General features: G+C 45.7%; 1 protein-coding gene across 2 annotated transcripts in view; it reads left to right on the top strand.

The window, feature by feature from the left end:
• The first annotated feature begins 627 nt into the window (after window positions 1-627).
• RNF146 (ring finger protein 146) overlaps window positions 628-26,207 on the top strand; it is a 37,880-nt gene continuing 12,300 nt past the window's right edge. Inside the window, exon 1 of one of the 2 annotated variants that reach the window (XM_069726075.1) lies at window positions 628-749. The gene's annotated coding sequence lies outside the window, so the exon portion shown is untranslated. Of the gene's footprint in view, window positions 802-26,207 lie in introns of both variants that reach the window. The other variant, XM_069726076.1, reaches the window with a different exon arrangement.

The following is a 26,207-nucleotide window of genomic DNA, read 5'->3' as shown; positions in this document are numbered from 1 at the left end:
GTGATTATGAAATATGAGCGCTTGTGCGCATGTCTGTAAATGCCTAACTTCTTACTATATAAAGAAGGGGCAGCGCCCAGTGAGGCAGGCGTGCTCCAGGGCTACCCCTGTTTATGAACACACAACCTTTGTGCTGCGTGTCATTTACTTGGATTCCTCAATCCAGGAAGCCAGGGACGGAAGAGGACTCAACAATATAAGCAGTGGATAGGATGTGAAATTATACCCAGGACACGTCCCTTTTGTCCCAGACGATAGTTTAGGTGACAAACGCGGCAATGTATAAAGACTAGTCACCATTTCTTGCCACAGAAGCATGGCAGAGCAGGGGGTCACCACCCTGGGTGCAAACAAGCACCTGAATAAAATGCAGTATGACCCTGAAACGTGAGAGGACTAGAAAACAGGGCGGAATGTCCTCGTGCGACGTGCGTCACCAGGAAACGTCTGCCTGGTAACGGCCCTCAGTACCACAGGCCTCACTGAACACTCCACTTCCGCCTAGTGCGCATGCGCCTGCTCGTCCTATCACAGCGTCAGCTAAGGTCTGATGCTGCGCTCTGAACAGCCTTGGCTCCTATTGGCTGCGCACCTCCGACGCCGCTGATTGGCCAGGAGTGGCTGCTGGGCAGCGACAGGCGTGTAAGGAAAAGACGTCAATAGATGAGTTCACCAATCTACTTCCGGGGCTCTGGTCCGTGACAACGATTCACAACGGGTAGTACCGGGTCACACGGTACACCGGGAAGGTATGTGACGTCTTCTGTGTGAGTTACACCGACGGGGTGTTTCCTGCCTGTGGTATGTTGTCGTTACTTGAGCATTATATTGTGTACGTCACTATGGCGGACAGCCCTCAGCCATTATGGAGCTTCCTGTTTATGAGCCGCTGTGCTTTCCTCAACTCCTGCTGTATTGTGTATGTGCCTCCATTGTTGTCCTCGGTTGTGTGTTCCGTCACCTCCACTGTATGCGCACACATCCGTCTTATAGGGGAGATGCTGTCATCTCCTGGCAGGGGAAGCCCTCACTGTATGGGCACACATCCATTTTATAGGGGAGATGCTGTCATCTCCTGGCAGGGGAAGCCCCCACTGTATGGGCACACATCCATCTTATAGGGGAGATAATGTCATCTCCTGGCAGGGGAAGCCCCCACTGTATGGGCACACATCCGTCTTATAGGGGAGATGCTGTCATCTCCTGGCAGGGGAAGCCCTCACTGTATGGGCACACATCCACTTTATAGGGGAGATGCTGTCATCTCCTGGCAGGGGAAGCCCCCACTGTATGGGCACACATCCATCTTATAGGGGAGATAATGTCATCTCCTGGCAGGGGAAGCCCCCACTGTATGGGCACACATCCGTCTTATAGGGGAGATGCTGTCATCTCCTGGCAGGGGAAGCCCTCACTGTATGGGCACACATCCACTTTATAGGGGAGATGCTGTCATCTCCTGGCAGGGGAAGCCCCCACTGTATGGGCACACATCCATCTTATAGGGGAGATAATGTCATCTCCTGGCAGGGGAAGCCCCCACTGTATGGGCACACATCCGTCTTATAGGGGAGATGCTGTCATCTCCTGGCAGGGGAAGCCCTCACTGTATGGGCACACATCCACTTTATAGGGGAGATGCTGTCATCTCCTGGCAGGGGAAGCCCCCACTGTATGGGCACACATCCGTCTTATAGGGGAGATGCTGTCATCTCCTGGCAGGGGAAGCCCTCACTGTATGGGCACACATCCATTTTATAGGGGAGATGCTGTTATCCTGTCATCTCCTGGCAGGGGAAGCCCCCCACTGTATTGGCACACATCCATCTTATAGGGGAGATGCTGTCATCTCCTGGCAGGGGAAGCCCCCACTGTATGGGCACACATCCATCTTATAAGGGAGATAATGTGATCGTGTTGTGCTGTCTCCTCTGGGCAGGGGAAGCCCCCACTGTATGGGCAAACATCCGTCTTTTAGGGGAGATGCAATGACTTGGTTTGGATGCATGTGTTAGGGGTCTAGTTCCTGCCTCTGCACAGAGGGAATCTCGAGCCATCTCTGCTGCGGTCTCCCATTTTTCTCCAGCCGCAGTGGAGCCTGCTCATCAGAGACGTCGGTCCCAGCGCCTGGCTCAGCCTGATATGGTGGGGATGATTACTGCTGCATTTCCAGATTCAGCCATTGTACTTGTACTGGTCAGTGGTGAGCAGACGTCTCTGGGACGAAGTCCTGCTTTTCCCCTTCTGAGCATGCCCAGGGTAAGATCTCTCATTGGAGGATAGGGGTCACATGCTCCGGTACTGCAGCAGCTCCCATTGGTCCTCTAGGAAGGTCCTGAAGTTGCTGCAGCTATAAAAGGTCCAAATAACTTATGTGTTCTGCGCCAGTGTGGTCATGTGTATGTGGTTTCAGGGTTCAGCTGAAATAAGCCCCTAGAATACCGGCACCTCCGGTGAGGAGTTTTGCGTGTGCTGTTCTGTCTGCATGCCCACTGATCGCTCTATTTGGTAGCTGTGTTCCTCTGTGAGGTTAACAGGGCACAGCGTTCGCTTGTCTTTAGTGACTGTGTGAGGCAACAGAGTTCACTTATACCGCCATATAGTACCGTCAGTTACTAGCAGCGGGTTTTACTCCTGCACGGTGGACCCCGGGTTGCGAACGCATTGATTACTCCATAAATATACAGTACAGACCAAAAGTTTGGACACACCTTCTCATTTAAAGATTTTTCTGCATTTTCATGACTATGAAAATTGCACATTCACACTGAAGGCATCAAAACTATGAATTAACACGTGGAATTATATACTTAACAAAAAAGTGTGAAATAACTTATATATTCTAGGTTCTTCAAAGTAGCCACCTTTTGCTTTGATGACTGCTTTGCACACTCTTGGCATTCTCTTGATGAGCTTCAAGAGGTAGTCACCGGGAATGGTCTTCCAACAATCTTGAAGGAGTTCCCAGAGATGCTTAGCACTTGTTGGCCCTTTTGCCTTCACTCTGCGGTCCAGTTCACCCCAAACCAACTCGATTGGGTTCAGGTCTGGTGACTGTGGAGGCCAGGTCATCTGGCGTAGCACCCCATCACTCTCCTTCTTGGTCAAATAGCCCTTACACAGCCTGGAGGTGTGTTTGGGGTCATTGTCCTGTTGAAAAATAATTGATGATCCAGCTAAATGCAAACCGGATGGAATAGCATGCCGCTGCAAGATGCTGTGGCAGCCATGCTGGTTCAGTATGCCTTCAATTTTGAATAAATCCCCAACAGTGTCACCAGCATAGCACCCCCACAACATCACACCTCCTCCTCCATGCTTCACGGTGGGAAACAGGCATGTAGAGTCCATCCGTTCACCTTTTCTGCGTCGCACAAAGACACGGTGGTTGGAACCAAAGATCTCAAATTTGGACTCATCAGACCAAAGCACAGATGTCCACTTGTCTAATGTCCATTCCTTGTGTTCTTTAGCCCAAAAAAGTCTCTTCTGCTTGTTGCCTGTCCTTAGCAGTGGTTTCCTAGCAGCTATTTTACCATGAAGGCCTGCTGCACAAAATCTCCTTTTAACAGTTGTAGAGATGGGTCTGCTGCTAGCACTCTGTGTGGCATTGACCTGGTCTCTAATCTGAGCTGCTGTTAACCTGCGATTTCTGAGGCTGGTGACTCGGATAAACGTATCCTCAGAAGCAGAGGTGACTCTTGGTCTTCCTTTCCTGGGGCGGTCCTCATGTGAGCCAGTTTCTTTGTAGCGCTTGATGGTTTTTGCCACTGCACTTGGGGACACTAAAAAAGTTTTCCCAATTTTTCCGACTGACTAACCTTCGTTTCTTAAAGTAATGATGGCCACTTTTTTTCTTTACTTGGCTGCTTTTTTCTTGCCATAATACAAATTCTAATAGTCTATTCAATAGGACTATCAGCTGTGTATCCACCAGACTTTTGTGTATGCGTCTTCGCAGTGGTTTTCCGCTGTGAAAACTCATACACAACACAAACCAAGTAAAAAAAAATAAAAAATTGCAGTATTCTCACCTACTGGCATTCCCGTGCAGCGTTACCGATGCTCCCGGCAGCTAGCATTCTTAGTAATACATTGTGAAATCTCTTGAGAAGTCGCAGTCTCGCGAGACCGTGACTTCTCGCGAGATTTCGCAATGTATTACTAGGAAGTAACACTAGCTGCCGGGAGCATCGGTGACTCTTCGCGGGAACGCCGGTAGGTGAGAATATTGCGATATATATATATATATATATATATCATTTTATCTTGTTACTATTGATTCTGCATAGGCAGCATCTATAGTAAAGAGAGCAAGAGAGACCGGTCACCTGACCGCTCATGTGACCGTGACGTCATTGAAGGTCCTTCACTCACCGCATTCTAAGGAACGGAGGGAGACGCTAGCAGCGGTGACAGCCAGGGCCCGTTCGAGGGTGAGTATATCCATGTTTTTTATTTTTATTCTTTATTTTTTACATGAATATGGATCCTAGGGCCTGAAGGAGAGTCTCCTCCCCTACAGACCCTGGGAACCACACGCCGAAATGCAGGATCGCTCCCTGCACACGCTGTACCCGGCGTATAAGACGACCCCCGACTTTTGGGACAATTTTTGGGGGTCAAAAAGTCGTCTTATACGCCGGAAAATACGGTATATAATTCCACATGTGTTAATTCCTAGTTTTGATGCCTTCAGTGTAAATGTACAATTTTCATAGTCATGAAAATACAGAAAAATCTTTAAATGAGGTGTGTCCAAACTTTTGGTCTGTACTGTATTTCAAGTGTTTATTTCTGTTAACCCCTTTACCCCCAAGGGTGGTTTGCACGTTAATGACCGGGCCAATTTTTACAATTCTGACCACTGTCCCTTTATGAGGTTATAACTCTGGAACGCTTCAACGGATCCCAGTGATTCTGACATTGTTTTCTCGTGACATATTGTACTTCATGATGGTGGTAAAAATTATTTGATAGTACCTGCGTTTATTTGTGGAAAAAACGGAAATTTGGCGAAAATTATGAAAATTTCGCAATTTTCCAACTTTGAATTTTTATGCAATTAAATCACAGAGATATGCCACACAAAATACTTAATACGTAACATTTCTCACATGTCTACTTTACATCAGCACAATTTTGGAACCAAATTTTTTTTTTTATTAGGGAGTTATAAGGGTTAAAAGTTGACCAGTAATTTCTCATTTTTACAACACCATTTTTTTTTTTAGGGACCACATCTTATCTGAAGTCATTTTGAGGGGTCTATATGATAGAAAATACCCAAGTGTGACACCATTCTAAAAACTGCACCCCTCAAGGTGCTCAAAACCACATTCAAGAAGTTTATTAACCCTTCAGGTGTTTTGCAGGAATTTTTGGAATGTTTAAATAAAAATGCATAGTGGATGCTTTCCTGAAACGGAAAGTACTTGCAAGCAGCATAATACAAAGAATAGCTGGTTTACCCAGAATCCTTTGCAGTAGGCGGAGCTATGCAAATCATCTCTTTCCACCCCAGTCTAATCCACAGCGCTTGGAACCGCCAAGCGTGCAATGCTGCGGATTAGTTTCTAAATTTACACAGCCAACCAAGTAGAGGGCTTTTCGGTCTCTTTCGTCCCGCTACATTTAGCCCAACTTGGGTCTCTCCCTAAGGTGGCTAGCATGTGTGTATCGCTTGCTCACTGAGCCCCACTCCATACAGCCAACCAATTCCAGCCCTGTGCTGATGAGGGCCTAAAGCCCGAAACACGTGTCCACAGGTAGGAATTGGTTGGCTGTGTAAATTTAGAAACTAATCCGCAGCATTGCACGCTTGGCGGTTCCAAGCGCTGTGGATTAGACTGGGGTGGAAAGAGATGATTTGCATAGCTCCGCCTACTGCAAAGGATTCTGGGTAAACCAGCTATTCTTTGTATTATGCTGCTTGCAAGTACTTTCCGTTTCAGGAAAGCATCCACTATGTATTTCCTTTAAGTAGAGGGCTTTTCGGTCTCTTTCGTCCCGCTACATTTAGCCCAACTTGGGTCTCTCCCTAAGGTAAATAAAAATGAACATTTAACTTTTTTTCACAAAAAATTTACTTCAGCTCCAATTTGTTTTATTTTACCAAGGGTAACAGGAGAAAATGGACCCCAAAAGTTGTTGTACAATTTGTCCTGAGTACACCGATACCCCATATGTGGGGGTAAACCACTGTTTGGGCGCATGACAGAGCTCGGAAGCGAAGGAGAGCCATTTGACTTTTCAATGCAAAATTGACTGGAATCGAGATGGGACACCATGTTGCATTTGGAGAGCCCCTAATGTGCCTAAACATTGAAACCCCCCACAAGTGACACCATTTTGGAAAGTAGACCCCCTAAGGAACTTATCTAGATGTGTTTTGAGCGCTTTGACCCACCAAGGGCTTCACAGAAGTTTATAATGCAGAGCCGTAAAAATAAAACAAAAAATTTTTCCCACAAAAATTATTTTTTAGCCCCCAGTTTTGTATTTTCCCGAGGGTAACAGGAGAAATTGGACCCCAAAAGTTGTTGTCCAATTTGTCCTGAGTGCGCTGATACCCCATAAGTGGGGGGGAACCACTGTTTGGGCGCATGGGAGGGCTCGGAAGGGAAGGAGCTCCATTTGGAATGCAGACTTAGATGGAATGGTCTGCAGGTGTCACATTGCGTTTGCAGAGCCCCTAATGTACCTAAACAGTAGAAACCCCCCACAAGTGACACCATTTTGGAATGTAGACCCCCTAAGGAACTCATCTAGATGTGTTGTTAGAGCTTGGAACCCCCAAGTGTTTCACTACAGTTTGTAACGCAGAGCCGTGAAAATAAAAAAAAAAAACTTTCCCCAAAAAATTATTTTTTAGCCCCCAGTTTTGTATTTTCCCAAGGGTAATAGGAGAAATTGGACCCCAAAAGTTGTTGTCCTATTTGTCCTGAGTACGCTGATACCCCATATGTTGGGATAAACTCCTGTTTGGGCACACGGGAGAGCTCGGAAGGGAAGGAGCACTGTTTTACTTTTTCAACGCAGAATTGGCTGGAATTGAGATCGGACGCCATGTCGTGTTTGGAGAGCCCCTGATGTGCCGAAACAGTGGAAACCCCCCCCAATTATAACTGAAACCCTAATCCAAACACACCCCTAACCCTAATCCCAACCATAACTACAACCCTGATACACCCCTAATCCCAACCCTATTCCCAACTGTAATTGTAATCTAAGCCCTAGCCCTAATGGGAAAATGGAAATAAATACATTTTTTTAATTTTTCCCTAACTAAGGGGGTGATGAAGGGGGATTTGATTTACTTTTATAGCGAGTTTTTTAGCGGATTTTTAGGATTGGCAGCCGTCACACACTGAAAGACACTTTTCATTGCAAAAAATATTTTTTGCATTACCACATTTTGAGAGCTATAATTTTTCCATATTTTGGTCCACAGAGTCATGTGAGGTCTTGTTTTTTGCGGGACGAGTTGACGTTTTTATTGGTAACATTTTCGGGCATGTGACATTTTTTGATCGCTTTTTATTCCGATTTTTGTGAGGAAGAATGACCAAAAACCAGCTATTCATGAATTTCTTTTGGGGGAGGCGTTTATACCGTTCCGCGTTTGGTAAAATTGATAAAGCAGTTTTATTCTTCGGGTCAGTACGTTTACAGCGATACCTCATTTATATCATTTTTTTTATGTTTTGGCGTTTTTACACGATAAAAACTATTTTACAGAAAAAATAATTATTTTTGCATCGCTTTATTCTCAGGACCATAACTTTTTTATTTTTTTGCTGATGATGCTGTTTGGCGGCTCGTTTTTTGCGGGACAAGATGACGTTTTCAGCGGTACCATGGTTATTTATATCTGTCTTTTTGATCGCGTGTTATTCCACTTTTTGTTTGGCGGTATGATAATAAAGCGTTTTTTGCCTCGTTTTTTTTTTCTTACGGTGTTTACTGAAGGGGTTAACTAGTGGGCCAGTTTTATAGGTCGGGTCGTTACGGACGCGGCGATACTAAATATGTGTATTTTTTTTTTTTATTTAGATGAAATGTATTTATGGGAATTTTTTTTTTTTTTACATATATATATAATTTTTTTTTTTTTTTTTTTTTTTTTTACACATTTGGAAAATTTTTTTTTAACTTTTTTATTTTGTCCCAGGGGGGGACATCACAGATCGGTGATCTGACAGTTTGCACAGGACTCTGTCAGATCACCGATCTGACTTAGAGCAGTGCAGGCTTCACAGTGCCTGCTCTGAGCAGGCTCTGTGAAGCCACCTCCCTCCCTGCAGGACCCGGATCCGCGGCCATCATGGATCCGGGGCTGGAGCAGGGAGGGAGGTAAGACCCTCGCAGCAACGCGATGTGATCGCGTTGCTGCGGGGGGCTCAGGGAAGCCCGCAAGGAGCCCCCTCCCTGCGGGAAGCTTCCCTATACCGCCGGCACATCGCGATCATCTTTGATCGCGGTGTGCCGGGGGTTAATGTGCCGGGAGCGGTCCGTGACCGCTCCTGGCACATAGTGCCGGATGTCAGCTGCGACAGGCAGCTGACACCCGGCCGCGATCGGCGGCGCTCCCCCCTGAGCGCTGCCGATCGCATATGACGTACTATCCTGTCGGTGGTCATAGGGGCCCACCCCACCTCGACGGGATAGTACGTCTAATGTCAGAAAGGGGTTAATGTTGATGATTATGGCTTATAGCCAATGAAAACCATTATCTCAGTAAATTAGAATACTTTAAAACACCAGCTTGAAAAAATGATTTTAAAATCTGAAATGTTGGCCTACTGAAATGTATGTTCAATAAATACTCTCAATACTTGGTCGGGGCTCCTTCTGCATCATTGCGGCATGGCATGAAGGCGATCAGCTTGTGGCACTGCTGAGGTGTTATGGAAGCCCAGGTTGCTTTGATAGCAGCCTTCAGCTCGTCTGCATTGTTGGGTCTGGTGTCTCTCATCTTCCTCTTGACAATACCCCACAGATTCTCTATGGGGTTAAGGTCAGGCGAGTTTTCTTGCCAATCAAACACAGTGAGGCTGTCGTCACACTATAGCATTATTTGGTCAGTATTTTACATCAGTATTTGTAAGCCAAAACCAGGAGTGGAACAATTAAAGGAAAAGTATAATAGAAACATATGCACCACTTCTGCATTTATCACCCACTCCTGGTTTTGGCTTACAAATACTGATGTAAAATACTGACCAAATACTGCTAGTTTAATGGCAGCCTGATACTGTTGTTTTTAAATGAGGAATTGGTACTTTTGGCAGTGTGGGCAGGTGCCAAGTCCCGCTGGAGTATGAAATTTCCATCTTCCAATAAGCTTGTCAGCAGAGGAAAGCATGAAGTGCTCTAAAATTTCCTGGTAGACGGCTGACTTTGGTCTTGATATAACTCAGTGGACCTGCACCAGCTGATAAGATTGCTCTCCAAACCATCACTGATTGTGGATACTTCACACTAGATCTTGGAAATCAAGGTCAGGGCCTGGAGGAAAAGTGGAGAGGCATACAATCCAAGCTGCTTGAGGTCTAGTGTGAAGTTTCCACAATCAGTGATGGTGTGGGAAGCCATGTCATCTGCTGATGTAGGTCCACTGGGTTTTATCAAGACCAAAGTCAGCACAGCCGTCTACCAGGAAATTTTTGTGCACTTCATGCTTCCCTATGCTAATAAGGTTTTTGGAGATGGAAATTTCATTCTCTAGCATGACTTGGCACTTGTCCACACTGCCAAACGTACCAATGCCTGGTTTAAAAACAACAGTATCACTGGGCTTGATTGGCCAGCAAACTTGCCCAACCTAAACCCCTTTAGAACATCTATGGGGTATTGTAAAGAGGAAGATGAGACACCAGACCCAACAATACAGACGAGCTGAAGGCTACTATCAAAGCAACCTGGGCTTCCATAACATCTCAGCAGTGCCACAGGCTGATCGCCTCCATGCCACGCCACATTGATGCAGTAATTGATGCAAAAGGAGCCCGACCAAGTGTTGAGTGCATTTACTGAACATACATTTCAGTAGGCCAACATTTTGGATTTTAAAATCATTTTTTTAAGCTGGTGTTATAAAGTATTCTAATTCGCGGAGAAAATGACTTTCGGGTTTTCATTGGCTGTAAGCTAAAATCATCAACATTTAACAGAAATAAAGACTTGAAATATATCACTGTTTGTAATGACTCTATATAATATGACTTTTTGTGTTGAAGAACTGAAATAAATTAACTTTTTGATGATATTCTAATTTTGTGAGATGCACCTGTAACTAGAGAGGGCAATGCCAGCAGTGGATACTTTTCCTCTCCCTTGATCTGTTTAAGAGCATATTTTTCTGATATTTTAAAGTATTGCTCTCACTTTTTATACTTTTTTAAATTGCTATCTTTTTACTAATAAGTGATGATTGCATTTTAACATTAGTTGCCGTCTTTTGGTGTTTCCAGCACTGCTCTGCCTGTCTCTCTCCTGCGTCATGTTACTGCGGCTCTGACTTGCTGGCTCCCTCCAGAGACTGTTGGTTGCTTTCCTTATGTAAGTCTATGAGTGCCTCATTCTTGGCCTCATGGACTTCTAGTACGCACAAGATGCTGTTGGTGCCAACTGGTCATATGATTCAGGACAGGATGAGAGCTATGCTGGAAATAGCAGAAGACTGCATCTGGTAAGTACATAAATGCATGTTTTGCACACACATTGGTAAGAGGGTGCAGTAAAAAAAATATATATATATGCTTTTATTCTTCCAGTAAAGCCACATTCACACTTTCAGTATTTGGTCAGTATTTTACATCAGTATTTGTAAGCCAAAGCAAGGAGTGCAACAATCAGACAAAAAAGTATAATAGAAACACGTCATCACTTCTGTATTTATCACCCACTCCTGGTTTTGGCTTACAAATACTGATGTGAAATACTGAACACGTGAAGTTGGCCTTACAGTGTAGTCTAGGCAGTTATGCCAGGAAACTGCAGTAATCACATTGGCAAATGTTCTGTAATATTTTGTACAGTAGTTAAAATCCCATGCGTCTATTAGGTCCATACGATCTTTGACACACTTAGTGCAGGAATTAATGTGTCGCATGGATTTATGTCTTTTTACATCAATTAAGGAATTTGCACTTCAGACCATGTGGGGTCATCATAACAGAACCAGACCCCAATTAGAGGACAACAAAACATTCACTCCTAATCTAGGAACTGTCCAATATTTATGGACAACTGTTTATCACTTATCACTCTCCCATAATGACAGTTCTGTGCTGTTGTGCATAAATATGTGATTTTTCAGAATTTGCTTTAGTCTTTGCCTGATGAAGAGACCTGTGTAGTCTCGAAAGCTTGCAATTTGTTACCATCTTTTCAGTTAGCCATTAAAAGGTATCAACCACTGAAGACTCTCAATTCTAAATATTTTTCATGCGTCTATTAGAAATGCCTGCAGTGATGCACCCAGGAATAGTTCTAACTTTATCTATAGCCTTTACATACTGTATTTTCTCTAATCTCTAAAATGATCATCCCTCTCAGTAAATAAAACTATCTAAAGTAACATTTAGCTAGGGAGATTCTCTCTTCAATGGACATTTAGTCTTCTTTATTTTTACACACATTTGTGTCAGAAAAAGACAATAGTCCACAAAATACACAGCACAAATGTTTTATACAGGACAGAAATCACTTTGATATCGTGCCTGCTGATAACTGCATTTATTCAGTCGCCATGACAGCAGAACGAGAGAGGGGATCCGCCCTTCAGGGACAGGAAACCTCAGACATAAAAAGGGCAGCACCTCACTCCCCCGCCAGTTGGTTTCCTGTTCCTGACAGTGGAACCTCTTCAGACAGGCCCTGAGAAGAGGGTCGAAGAAAAGAAGTTATCCCACTCCTGACAGGCCGATGCAGGTAGCGGTGGTCCCCTACCTCGGCCTGGTCAGGATGATGGAAGCACCACACGGCAGGGGGACTGTCTGTGTAGGTGACAGCAGGAGGAAGCAGCCCTAGGCAGAGGGGTTGGCTTCTAAAAGTGCCGCTTTATACCTGGTACGTAAGGTCCCCATGGTGCCGCATCTGCTGGAGCCTCCGGGGTCTGTCCGCCGCTGGCGCTGGGGTCTGCGATGGCTGGGGAGTGCTGCCGTCCTTGTTCGGCGCGTCTGCTCTCAGCGCCGCAGCCGCGTCCGGAAGAGGCGTGTCCGGATGACGCGGCGAGCGGCACAGGGCGATGACGCAGCCGCGCATGCGCGGTGGCGCCTTATTCCGGCTAATGGCGGCGCCCAGCGTCGGGGGTGGGATTTTGGCCTCGGGGTGTCCGGCGCTCTCAGGCGGCCAGCGGTCGGACCCTAGCAGTGCAGTACCAATCAGCGGTACACTGAGGGATTTCCCTGCTGACCCCCATCCGGGGGTGGTACCCAGGGGGATGGATTTAAACGTTGCACTGAGGCCTCAGCGTGTTCCTGTCCACCTTTTCCGGTATGGAGTCACTGGAGGGAACAGCAGCAACCACTTGAGCAGCCTTTGAGAAGCTCCCAGCGACGTTCTAGTGGCAGTAGTCGCGCTGGAGGAGCTAAAGCGGCTCAGAAATCAACCAAGTCCTCGGGCCGTAAGGAATCTCCGGCTAAGAAGGACCCCCCGATCACGGTACCATTCGTTACAGGGATGGGTAAGTGAGCTTCGTGAAAGTACGCTTTCTGATTGCTGTCCCTCCTTGTATTCCCTCTCTCCTTATTAGGGGAGGAAATCAGTGTCCAAGTCCAAACATAGGGAGTGTGCCATATGTACGGAGCCACTTCCAGATGGACATAGTTGTGCAACATCTGCATACAACGTTTAATTGAGGAGGAGGCCCCTGACCTTACGTCTACTCTTAGGGATTTTGTTAGACAGGAGGTCAGAGATTCCATGAGGTCTCAGAAGACGGTTTCCAGAAAGAGGAAGGAGATATTATCCCCAGCCTCAGATGTAGATTCAGACACAGGTGGTGTAAGCTCAGATTCTCGTCCATCATCATCATCAGAGGACATGGATTCTAGCCGAGCCTGTCTGTCACTGGATAGGATTAACCACCTAGTCAAAGTCGTCAACAACACTATGGGCATTGAGGAGACCCAGACGGAATGTTCCATCCAGGACATAATGTTTAAAGCAGGGGTCCCCAACTCCAGGCCTCGAGGGCCGCCAACAGTGCAGGTTTTCAGGATTTCTTTAGTATTGCATTGGTGGTAATGTGATCATCTGCACAGGTGATGATTCCAACCCCTGTGCAATACTAAGGAAATCCTGAAAACCTGCACTGTTGGCGGCCCTCGAGGCCTGGAGTTGGGGACCACTGGTTTAAAGGCATAGATCGCAAATCCCGAAGGGTCTTTCCTGTAGTTGATAAAATTAAGACGCTGATTACAAAAGAATGGAAGAAACCCGAAAGGAAGGGATCACTCCCACCAGCATTCAAAAGGAAGTATCCCTTTGAGGAAGAAGCTTCATCCTCGTGGGACAAGGTCCCGAAATTGGATGCAGCGGTGGCCAAAGCATGTAAGAAAACTTCTCTCCCATTTGAGGATTTGGGAAACCTAAAGGACCCGCTTGATAGGAAGGCCGAGGTGTTCCTTAAAGGAGCTTGGGAGACGTCGGCGGGTTCCCTGAGGCCAGCAATTGCGGCCACCTGCTCAGCCCGGTCGTTGATGGTGTGGCTGGGCCACCTAGAAGACCAACTCAAGGATAAAGTTCCTAGGAACGAGATCCTATCGTCTATGTCCATGATTCAGGATGCAGCAGCCTTCCTTTCGGATGCGTCAGCAGATTCCGTTAGGCTGGCCGCAAGGTCCTCAGCCTTGTCTAATGCAGCCCGTAGAGCTCTTTGGATAAAATGTTGGCCAGGAGACTTACAGGCCAGATCGAAGCTATGTGGCATCCCCTGTGAGGGTGTTCATTTGTTTGGCCCAGTACTAGATGAACTTCTAGAAAAGGCGGGTGACAGCAAAAAACGATTCCCTCTTTTGACAAGACCCTTCTATAGGCGGGATTACAACAGAGGAGGGCCGTATCGCCGAAGATCGGACAGAGATTCAAATAGAGAATCGACCAGATATAACTCTTACAGAAGAAGAGGTAGAGGTTATATGTTTAACTCCTCTAGAGACTCTAAAAAACCTCAATGACTGGCGGTCCAGGTGGGCGGTAGGCTTTTAGCCTACTACCCGGCCTGGTTAAAGATCACCAATAGTCCATGGATACTCAGTATCATTAAAGAGGGGTTAAAGTTCCAGTTCCATCATATCCCTCAGGACAAATTTAAATTAACTCCTATCCGTTCTTCTCCTGCAGAACAGTTGGCATTGGAGTCAGAGGTTCAAGATCTCCAACAAAAGGGGGTTCTTATTAAAGTACCCACGGAAGAACAAGGTACGGGGTTTTATTCCCCTTTATTCCTGGTAAAGAAGCCAGATGGGTCATATCGTACCACCATCAATCTGAAAGGCCTGAATGAATTCTTGCTGGTCCCATCCTTTAAAATGGAATCTGTGAAAACGGCAATAAAGCTTCTTTTTCACAATTGCTTCATGGTTGTCTTAGATCTGAAAGACGCCTATTACCATGTCCCGATACATGTAAATCATCAGCGCTTTCTCAGGGTGGCGGTTTCTCTTGCCGGCACAGTAGAGCACTTTCAATATCGGGCACTTCCCTTTGGTGTTGCAGTCGCACCACGGGTTTTCACTAAGATTATGGTAGAGGTTATGGCACACCTTCATGAGCAAAACATACTAATAATTCCCTACCTGGATGATTTATTGATCGTTGGGCGTTCAGAGTCACACTGTAAAGAGCAGTTGGAGAAGGTGATGGCAGCATTACATAACTTAGGATGGATTATCAATCTCAAAAAATCGCGTCTTTAGCCCTTAACATCACAGCAGTTTTTGGGTCTTATTGTAGATTCGGGTCAGCAGGAATGTCGCCTGCCGGACTCAAAGGTTGATAGTATTCATCGGCTGGCCTCCAGAGCAATTAATAATCCCGTTATCTCCTTAAAGGTACCGTCACACTAAGCGACGCTGCAGCGATACCGACAACGATCCAGATCGCTGCAGCGTCGCTGTTTGGTCGCTGGAGAGCTGTCACACAGACAGCTCTCCAGCGACCAACGATGCCGGTAACCAGGGTAAACATCGGGTTACTAAGCGCAGGGCCGCGCTTAGTAACCCGATGTTTACCCTGGTTACCATCGTTAAAGTAAAAAAACAAACACTACATACTTACCTACCGCTGTCTGTCCTCGGCGCTCTGCTTCTCTGGTCTGGCTGTGAGCACAGCGGCCGGAAAGCACAGCGGTGACGTCACCGCTCTGCTTTCCGGCTGCCCGGCGCTCACAGCCAGAGCAGAGAAGCACAGCGCCGAGGACAGACAGCGGTAGGTAAGTATGTAGTGTTTGTTTTTTTACTTTAACGATGGTAAACATCGGGTTACTAAGCGCGGCCCTGCGCTTAGTAACCCGATGTTTACCCTGGTTACCGGCGAAGACATCGCTGAATCGGTGTCACACACACCGATTCAGCGATGTCAGCGGGAGAGCCAGCGACGAAATAAAGTTCTGGCCTTTCTTCCCCGACCAGCGACATCACAGCAGGGGCCTGATCGCTGCTGCGTGTCACACTGGACGATATCGCTAGCCAGGACGCTGCAACGTCACGGATCGCTAGCGATATAGTCTAGTGTGACGGTACCTTAAGAGGTGCCATGTCACTTTTGGGTTCTCTTACTTCTTGTTTTCCGGCGGTGCTGTGGGCACAGCTTCACTCCAGGTCTCTGCAATGGGATGTTCTACATAATTTTCGTCGGCTGGGCGCCAACCTTGATAAAAAATTTTCTCTATCTGTTGAGGCCATCGATTCACTAATTTGGTGGACGCACATTCCGAATCTGCGTAGAGGTGTACCCTGGACAAATCAAATAACGCGTGTAATAACAACTGATGCTAGCCCCACGGGTTGGGGGGCACACTGGGAAGATGATTGCATTCAGGGTCTGTGGTCCCAGTCTGAGCGAGACATGTCTTCCAATCTAAAAGAATTGGTGGCGGTAGAACGCGCCTTGAATGGATTCCTTATACCTCTGCAGGGTAGACATGTCAGACTACTCTCTGACAACCAGGTGACCGTTGCTTATGTTAACCACCAAGGAGGTACGCGGTCTAGGTCATTAATGAACGTTACAAATCGTATTTTTCAGATGGGCGAAAATCACCTACTCTCCCTTACGGCCCTTCATATAAAGGGAAAGCTAAATACCATGGCCGATTATTTAAGCTGCAACGAGCTCAAACAAGGGGACTGGTCTCTGAAACCGGCTGTCTTCAATCAGATCGTACGTTTATGGGGATGTCCAGAAATAGATCTTTTTGCCAGTCGAGGAAACAGGAAACTACATCAATTCTGTTCCCTAAATCCGGAGGACAACCCGTATGCAGTCGACGCTCTTCTAATCTCCTGGAACTTCAGTCTCGCCTATGCCTTTCCCCCTCTAAATCTGATTCCTATAGTTCTGAGGAAAATTCGGGAAGACAGGGCCCGAGTGATATTAATAGCCCCGTTCTGGCCCAGAAGGTCGTGGTTCCCATAGCTGAGAAGCATGTCCATTTCCCAGCCATGGATCCTCCCAGAAATACCAGACCTCCTTTCCCAGGGTCCAGTCCTGCATCCACGAGTAACCAACTTACACCTGACAGCGTGGAATTTGAGAGGTCACTTCTGAAGGGGAAGGGATTTTCTCAAAATCTTATAAATACACTGCTTAAAAGTAGGAAAGCCTCCACGACAAACATTTATGTTGGGGTTTGGAGAAGGTTCCTATCGAGTTCAGGGGCACAAATTGTTCAAAGACCTGATATTACTCAAATCTTAGAATTTTTACAAAAGGGCCTAGAGTTAGGCTTAGCCACCAGCACCCTTAGAGTTCGGGTTTCAGCTCTAGGGGCGCTATATAATTCTAACTTAGCCAGTAATCACTGGATAACAAGGTTTTTCAAGGCGGTTACCAGATCCAGGCCGGTTATTAAACAAAAAATAGTCCCATGGGACCTAAATCTTGTGCTCTCAGCTCTAACACAAGCCCCGTTCGAGCCTATTGACTCTGTCCCAATCAAGATCCTGTCGGTCAAAACGGCCCTCTTAGTTGCCCTCACATCCGCGAGAAGAGTTAGTGATCTACAGGCATTGTCCAGACAACATCCATATATGCAGTTTAGGGAAGATAGAGTGGTGATGAGACCTGACCCTCTTTATCTTCCAAAGGTTGCTTCAAAATTTCATAGATCGCAGGAGGTGGTCCTACCTTCATTCTGTCCTAATCCCTCTAACGATAAGGAACAGATATTTAATTGTTTGGACGTACGAAGGTGTCTTCTCAAATACATTTCAGTAACAGACACCTGGAAAAAAGATCACTCCTTATTTTTATCCTACCAGGGAGTTAAGGTACCTTCACACATAACGATATTGTTAACGATATCGTTGCTATTTGTGACGTAGCAACGATATCGTTAATGAAATCATTATGTGTGACAGCGACCAACGATCAGGCCCCTGCTGGGAGATCGTTGGTCGCTGAATAAAGTCCAGAACTTTATTTCGTCGCTGGACTCCCTGGAGACATCGCTGGATCGGCGTGTGTGACACCGATCCAGCGATGTCTTCACTGGTAACCAGGGTAAACATCGGGTAACTAAGCGCAGGGCCGCGCTTAGTAACCCGATGTTTACCCTGGTTACCATGCTAAAAGTAAAAAAAAAACAAACAGTACATACTTGCCTACCGCTGTCTGTCCTCCAGCGCTGTGCTCTGCACTCCTCCTGTACTGGCTGTGAGCCGGAAAGCAGAGCGGTGACGTCACCGCTCTGCTTTCCGGCTCCCAGACAGTACAGGAGGAGAGCAGAGAAGCAGAGCGCAGCGCTGGAGGACAGACAGCGGTAGGTAAGTATGTACTGTTTGTTTTTTTTTACTTTTAGGATGGTAACCAGGGTAAACATCGGGTTACTAAGCGCGGCCCTGCGCTTAGTTACCCGATGTTTACCCTGGTTACCGGCATCGTTGGTCGCTGGAGAGCGGTCTGTGTAACAGCTCTCCAGCGACCAAACAGCGACGCTGCAGCGATCCGGATCGTTGTCGGTATCGCTGCAGCGTCGCTAAATGTGAAGGGGCCTTTAGGAAGGGGCTTAGGGTATCAAAAAATACGCTAGCCAGATGGATTAGGGAGGCGATATCTCTTGCTTATACCGCAGGTGGCGTGGAAACTCCAGAAGGTATAAAGGCTCACTCCACTCGTGCGGTAGCCACATCCTGGGCTGAGAGAGCAGAGGTGTCGATTGAGGACATTTGTAAGGCAGCCACATGGTCTTCTCCATCTACCTTTCTTAGACACTATAGATTAGATCTAGGTGGCTCCTCCGACCTCACGTTTGGGAGAAGGGTGCTGGAGGCAGTGGTCCCTCCCTAGTCACTTTTCACTTCTCTGAAAGTCTCTCGTTGTGCTGTCATGGCGACTGAATAAATACGTACGCTACTCACCTGGTAGCAGTGTTTTTTCAGGAGCCATGACAGCGCCCTTATATTCCCTACCCTCTTTGCTTTATGGGTTCGACACTTCCTTTAGTTAATTCCTAAGTTTATTCACTGACATGAGCAGTACATGTACTGCTCATATCGTGTCTCCCCCTTTGATGTGGGCTCCAGCGGTGAGCCCACATCAAAGTCGCGACATGTCAGCTGTTTTGTACAGCTGACATGTGCGCGCAATAGCGGCGGGTGAAATCACTATTCACCCGCCGCTATTAACCTGTTAAATGCCACTGTCAAACACAGACAGCGGCATTTAACTACCGCATCCGGCCGGGCGGCCGGATATGACGTCATCGCCGACCCCCGTCACATGATCGGGGGTCGGCGATGCATCAGGAAGGTAACCATAGAGGTCCTTGAGACCTCTATGGTTACTGATGCAGGTCTGCTGTGAGCGCCCCCCTGTGGTCGGCGCTCACAGAACACCTGCATTTCTGCTACATAGCAGCGATCTGATGATCGCTGCTATGTAGCAGAGCCGATCAGGCTATGCCAGCTTCTAGCCTCCCATGGAGGCTATTGAAGCATGGCACAAGTAAAAAAAAAAAAATGTTTTTAAAAATATGAAAAAAATATAAAAGTTTAAATCACCCCCCTTTCGCCCCATCCTAAATAAAACAATAATAAAAAAAAAACCTACACGTATTTGGTATCGCCGTGTTCAGAATCGCTCGATCTATCAATTAAAAAGCATTAACCTGATCGCTAAACGGCGTAGCGAGGAAAAAATCCGAAACGCCAGAATTACGTTTTTTGGTCGCCACGACATTGCATTAAAATGCAATAACGGGCGAGCAAAAGAACGTATCTGCGCAAAAATGGTATCATTAAAAACATCAGCTCGGCACGCAAAAAATAAGCCCTAACCCGACCCCAGATCACGAAAAATGGAGACGCTACGGGTATCGGAAAATGGCACTTTTTTTTTTTTTTTTTTTAGCAAAGTTTGGAATTTTTTTTCACCACTTAGATAAAAAATAACCTAGTCATGTTAGGTGTCTATGAACTCGTAATGACCTAGATAATCATAATGGCAGGTTAGTTTTAGCATTTAGTGAACCTAGCAAAAAAGCCAAACAAAAAACAAGTGTGGGATTGCACTTTTTTTGCAATTTCACCGCACTTGGAATTTTTTTTCCCGTTTTCTAGTAAAAGACATGGTAAAACCAATGGTGTCTTTCAAAAGTACAACTTGTCCCGCAAAAAATAAGCCCTCACATGACCATATTGACGGAAAAATAAAAAAGTTATGGCTCAGGGAAGGAGGGGAGCGAAAAACGAAAACGCAAAAATGAAAAAGGGCCGCGACTTGAAGGGGTTAATATTGTTTGTGCTACTAACCTAGAAGGTCCTTTCATACTCTGTAAACCAACTGGCGGGGGAGTGAGGTGCCGCCCTTTTTATGTCTGAGGTTTCCTGTCCCTGAAGGGCGGATCCCCTCTCTCGTTGTGCTGTCATGGCTCCTGAAAAAACACTGCTACCAGGTGAGTAGCGTACGTATTTTCAACGAAAGTGAAAGCAAAAAGTCACAATCTGCTGTTTATGGAAGCTCCTCTGTCAAGTTGGTGGAATAAAACAGGTGAACAAACATCCCACTTTCTGCAGTTTGCATTGTGCGAAAGGAGATCGTTGACAAAAGAATAAAAACTAGGGAACGAATGGTTAACCTGGTTTCGTCCTGTATAAACATAGATGTCAAAACTTTAAATGGTATTCCAATCATAGACATTTTTGGCTTATCCACAGAAGGTCCAAACCATCTGCCTGAAAAGGAGGCCTGCAGACATGGAGACATGCAGGGATGAGCAGACCTGTGGAAGTTTGGGTTCAGCCGAATTTTAGTCCCTCTCCTCCCCAGACTCGCAAACTGTGAAACGGACTTCCAGGAGAAGTCTGTTCTGACTTCAGCATCAGAGACCGGTATGATCCCCGAACTTTACAGTTCGGGTTCACTCATCTCTACTTGCATATGCTCAAGGGGAAACCTTATTTCTGGAGTAAGAACCAAACTGTTAGACATGACTCAGCTTCTAGGTTGACTTCTACTTTTACATGAATGCCATAGCTCACTATCTTGGTCCTCAAACATTCTTTTTCACAAGCATGTTCTAGTGTTTTTGCGGAGTGATCACATGGACATTATAGTCTATTCACATGTACGTATTCACAATTCAGCAGGTACATAGATATTGTCAAAATTATGTGGCCATTGCATGCAGCATGGTTTAGCTGCACACGACAGATGAAGTTTCACAGCCCCTTTCAGAAAACGTTCTGCTGTTTGTTGCAGTAGTTAAATAAGAAACCAAAACAAACTGACTATTGCTTGTCCTCCCGTGGTCCTGTGACATGTCTCCGATACTGCCTCACTCTCTGGTGTTTGGCTGCAATGCTGTTGATGACATCAGTATTGCAGACAATTGGTGAGTTGAGTAGCTTGTGCCATGTGTATGGGCAGAGTTGTTGAGATTAGTGATTGGCTGCAGTGCTGTTGTTGCTGCAGACAAATAAGAGACCAGGGCAGCAGCGGATGGCCACCTCTGGACCAGGTGAGGATAAGTAAAGATATGTTCAACCTTTGTCTTTTTCCTGTGTTTTTTGAGTGAATTTATTTCTAAAAACCACATGAAATAACATTTAAAAAAACAAACTGATGGAAGAAAGAAAGAGAGCATGTCACTTTTTTTAAATATTCTCCTGATGGAGAATGCTCCAAACTATGCACTGGCCATTCAAAAGGCTGCAAAAAAATCATTCAGAGGAAAATAAAACTGAAAATGCTTGAAAAACTGTTCAAATTCGCTTCAGGAAACGAAAAGCTTCTCAAGACACTTCCCAAAGGAGGAGTGCTTCTGAAGTGTTTTTCACTTGAAGAAAAACCTGCATGTGTCCATGGCCTAATACTCAAATTTGTCCTTTTTCTTATTGCTACCCCAGCCTATAAAAGAAAGTTCTCTGAAAGAGGAGAGCCCCTCTCATGGATGTCATACCAGTACGTGCCAGAATACAGCTCCCACATCCATCCATTGTCTCTAATATTATGTGTATTACATCCACTACAGAGAAGTACGGTAAATGGCTGAAGCCTTTAACCCCTTTACCCCCAAGGGTGGTTTGCACGTTATGGACCGGGCCAATTTTTACAATTCTGACCACTGTCCCTTTATGAGGTTATAACTCTGGAACGCTTCAACGGATCCCGGTGATTCTGACATTGTTTTCTCGTGACATATTGTACTTCATGATAGTGGTAAAATTTCTTTGATATTACTTGCGATTATTTGTGAAAAAAACGGAAATATGGCGAAAATTATGAAAATTTCGCAATTTTCCAACTTTGAATTTTTATGCAATTAAATCACAGAGATATGTCACACAAAATACTTAATAAGTAACATTTCCCACATGTCTACTTTACATCAGCACAATTTTGGAACCAAAATTTTTTTTTGTTAGGGAGTTATAAGGGTTAAAAGTTGACCAGCAATTTCTCATTTTTACAACACCATTTTATTTTAGGGGCCACATCTCATTTGAAGTCATTTTGAGGGGTCTATATGATAGAAAATACCCAAGTGTGACACCATTCTAAAAACTGCACCCTTCAAGGTTCTCAAAACCACATTCAAGAAGTTTATTAACCCTTCAGGTGTTTCACAGGAATTTTTGGAATGTTTAAATAAAAATTAACATTTTACTTTTTTTCACAAAAAATTTACTTCAGCTCCAATTTGTTTTATTTTGCCAAGAGTTACAGGAGAAAATGGACCCCAAACCTTGTTGTACAATTTGTCCTGAGTACGCTGATACCACATAAGTGGAGGTAAACCACTGTTTGGGCGCATGACAGAGCTTGGAAGCGAAGGAGCGCCATTTGACTTTTTAATGCAAAATTGACTGGAATTGAGATGGGACGCCATGTTGCGTTTGGAGAGCCACTGATGTGCCTAAACATTGAAACCCCCCACAAGTGACACCATTTTGGAAAGTAGACCCCCTAAGGAACTTATCTAGAGGTGTGGTGAGCACTTTGACCCACCAAGTGCTTCACAGAAGTTTATAATGCAGAACCGTAAAAATAAAAAATATTTTTTGTAAAAAAAAATGATCTTTTCGCCCCCAATTTTTTATTTTCCCAATGGTAAGAGAAGAAATTGGAACCAAAAAGTTGTTGTACAATTTGTCCTCAGTACGCTGATACCCCATATGTGGGGGTAAACCACTGTTTGGGCGCATGGGAGAGCTCGGAAGGGAAGGAGCGCCGTTTGACTTTTCAATGCAAAATTCACAGGAATTGAGATGAGACGCCATGTTGCGTTTGGAGAGCCACTGATGTGCCTAAACATTGAAACCCCCCACAAGTGACACCATTTTGGAAAGTAGACCCCCTAAGGAACTTATCTAGATGTGTTGTGAGCACTTTGACCCACCAAGAGCTTCACAGAAGTTTATAATGCAGAGCCGTAAAAATAAAACAAATTTTTTTTCCCACAAATATTATTTTTTAGCCCCCAGTTTTGTATTTTTCCGAGGGGAACAGGAGAAATTGGACTCCAAAATTTGTTGTGCAATTTGTCCTGAGTGCGCTGATACCCCATATGTGGGGGGGAACCACCGTTTGGGCGCATGGGAAGGCTCGGAAGGGAAGGAGCGCCATTTGAAATACAGACTTGGATGGAATGGTCTGCAGGCGTCACATTGCGTTTGCAGAGCCCCTAATGTACCTAAACAATAGAAACCCCCACAAGTGACCCCATATTGGAAACTAGACCCCCCAAGGAACTTATCTAGATGTGTTGTGAGAACTTTGAGCTCCCATGTGTTTCACTACAGTTTCTAACGCAGAGCCGTGAAAATAAAAAGAAAAATTCCCCCCAAAATTATTTTTTAGCCCCCAGTTTTGTATTTTCTCGAGGGTAACAGGAGAAATTGGACCCCAAAATTTGTTGTCCAATTTGTCCTGAGTGCGCTGATGCCCCATATGTGGAGGGGAACCACCGTTTGGGCGAATGGGAGGGCTCGGAAGGGAAGGAGCGCCATTTGGAATGCAGACTTAGATGGAATGGTCTGCAGGCGTCACATTGCGTTTGCAGAGCCCCTGATGTACCTAAACAGTAGAAACCCCCAACAAGTGACCCCATATTGGAAAATAGACCCCTCAATGAACTTATCTAGATGTGTTGTGAGAACTTTGAGCCCACACGTATTTCACTACAGTTTATAACGCAGAGCCGTGAAAATTAAAAAAAAAATTTTTTCCCACAAAACTTATCTTTTAGCCCCCAGTTTTGTATTTTCCCAAGGGTAACAGGAGAACTTGGACCCTAAAAGTTGTTGTCCTATTTGTCCTGAGTACGCTGATACCCCATATATTGGGGTAAACTCCTGTTTGGGCACACGGGAGACCTCGGAAGGGAAGGAGCACTGTTTTACTTTTTCAACGCAGAATTGGCTGGAATTGAGATTGGACGCCATGTTGCGTTTGGAGAGCCCCTGATGTGTCTAAACAGTGGAAACCCCCCAATTATAACTGAAACCCTAATCCAAACACACCCCTAACTCTAATTCCAACGGTAACCCTAACCACACCTCTAACCCTGACACACCCCTAACCCTAATCCCAACCCTATTCCCAACCGCAAATGTAATCCTAACCCTAACTGTAGCCTTAACCCTAACTGTAGCCTTAACCCTAACTGTAGCCTTAACCCTAACTGTAGCCTTAACCCTAACTGTAGCCTTAACCCTAACTGTAGCCTTAACCCTAACTGTAGCCTTAACCCTAACTGTAGCCTTAACCCTAACTGTAGCCTTAACCCTAACTGTAGCCTTAACCCTAACTGTAGCCTTAACCCTAACTGTAGCCTTAACCCTAACTGTAGCCTTAACCCTAACTGTAGCCTTAACCCTAACTGTAGCCTTAACCCTAACTGTAGCCTTAACCCTAACTGTAGCCTTAACCCTAACTGTAGCCTTAACCCTAACTGTAGCCTTAACCCTAACTGTAGCCTTAACCCTAACTGTAGCCTTAACCCTAACTGTAGCCTTAACCCTAACTGTAGCCTTAACCCTAACTGTAGCCTTAACCCTAACTGTAGCCTTAACCCTAACTGTAGCCTTAACCCTAACTGTAGCCTTAACCCTAACTGTAGCCTTAACCCTAACTGTAGCCTTAACCCTAACTGTAGCCTTAACCCTAACTGTAGCCTTAACCCTAACTGTAGCCTTAACCCTAACTGTAGCCTTAACCCTAACTGTAGCCTTAACCCAAATTCAAATTCAAATGAGCTTTATTGGCAGGACTAAGTACATGTTAGCATTGCCAAAGCATATGGTAAAAATACGGGGGTGGGGGAGGGGGGGCATATAGAGGTCCAGGGAATATCAAATTCCTTTTAGAGGATAGGGGATGTTTCCAGGGTGGGGTATAGGAGTCCATGACATATCGGGCTCTTTAGTCGGGGGATAGGGATATGTCCAGTGTTGGGGTACGGGAGTCCATGACATATCAGGCTCCTCTTAGTCTGTGGCAGGCACTGACATATTCCGCTGCTACGGCCACTGCACTTTCCTCTTCCCCCAGTATTATCGGCAGTTTCTCTTCCTCCTCCTTGGAGGTGAAATCTGGGAGGAGATCAGACAGCCTCTTGAAGTGAGTGTCCCTCACTGCGGAGTATTTGGGGCACCTCAGCAGGAAGTGGGCCTCATCCTCCACGGCTTCCTGGGGGCACTGCTGGCAGAGTCTGTTCTCTCGAGGCTTGTAGTTCTGTCGGTGCCGCCCGGATTCGATGAGTAGGCTGTGGGCGCTCAGTCTGTACCGGCTCAGGATCTGTCGATCTTTGGGGTTTTCTAGTTTCTCTAGATATGGGGCCAGTTTGTACTCCCTCTGTAGAACCCTAACTGTAGCCTTAACCCTAACTGTAGCCTTAACCCTAACTGTAGCCTTAACCCTAACTGTAGCCTTAACCCTAACTGTAGCCTTAACCCTAACTGTAGCCTTAACCCTAACTGTAGCCTTAACCCTAACTGTAGCCTTAACCCTAAACTGTAGCCTTAACCCTAAACTGTAGCCTTAACCCTAACTGTAGCCTTAACCCTAACTGTAGCCTTAACCCTAACTGTAGCCTTAACCCTAACTGTAGCCTTAACCCTAACTGTAGCCTTAACCCTAACTGTAGCCTTAACCCTAACTGTAGCCTTAACCCTAACTGTAGCCTTAACCCTAACTGTAGCCTTAACCCTAACTGTAGCCTTAACCCTAACTGTAGCCTTAACCCTAACTGTAGCCTTAACCCTAACTGTAGCCTTAACCCTAACTGTAGCCTTAACCCTAACTGTAGCCTTAACCCTAACTGTAGCCTTAACCCTAACTGTAGCCTTAACCCTAACTGTAGCCTTAACCCTAACTGTAGCCTTAACCCTAACTGTAGCCTTAACCCTAACTGTAGCCTTAACCCTAACTGTAGCCTTAACCCTAACTGTAGCCTTAACCCTAACTGTAGCCTTAACCCTAACTGTAGCCTTAACCCTAACTGTAGCCTTAACCCTAACTGTAGCCTTAACCCT

The sequence above is a fragment of the Ranitomeya imitator genome, chromosome 5 (genome assembly GCF_032444005.1).
Source record: "Ranitomeya imitator isolate aRanImi1 chromosome 5, aRanImi1.pri, whole genome shotgun sequence".
Classification (NCBI taxonomy): Eukaryota; Metazoa; Chordata; class Amphibia; order Anura; family Dendrobatidae; genus Ranitomeya; species Ranitomeya imitator.
The sequence above is the reverse complement of the archived record's forward strand: the minus strand, read 5'-3'. Positions and strand labels throughout refer to the sequence as shown.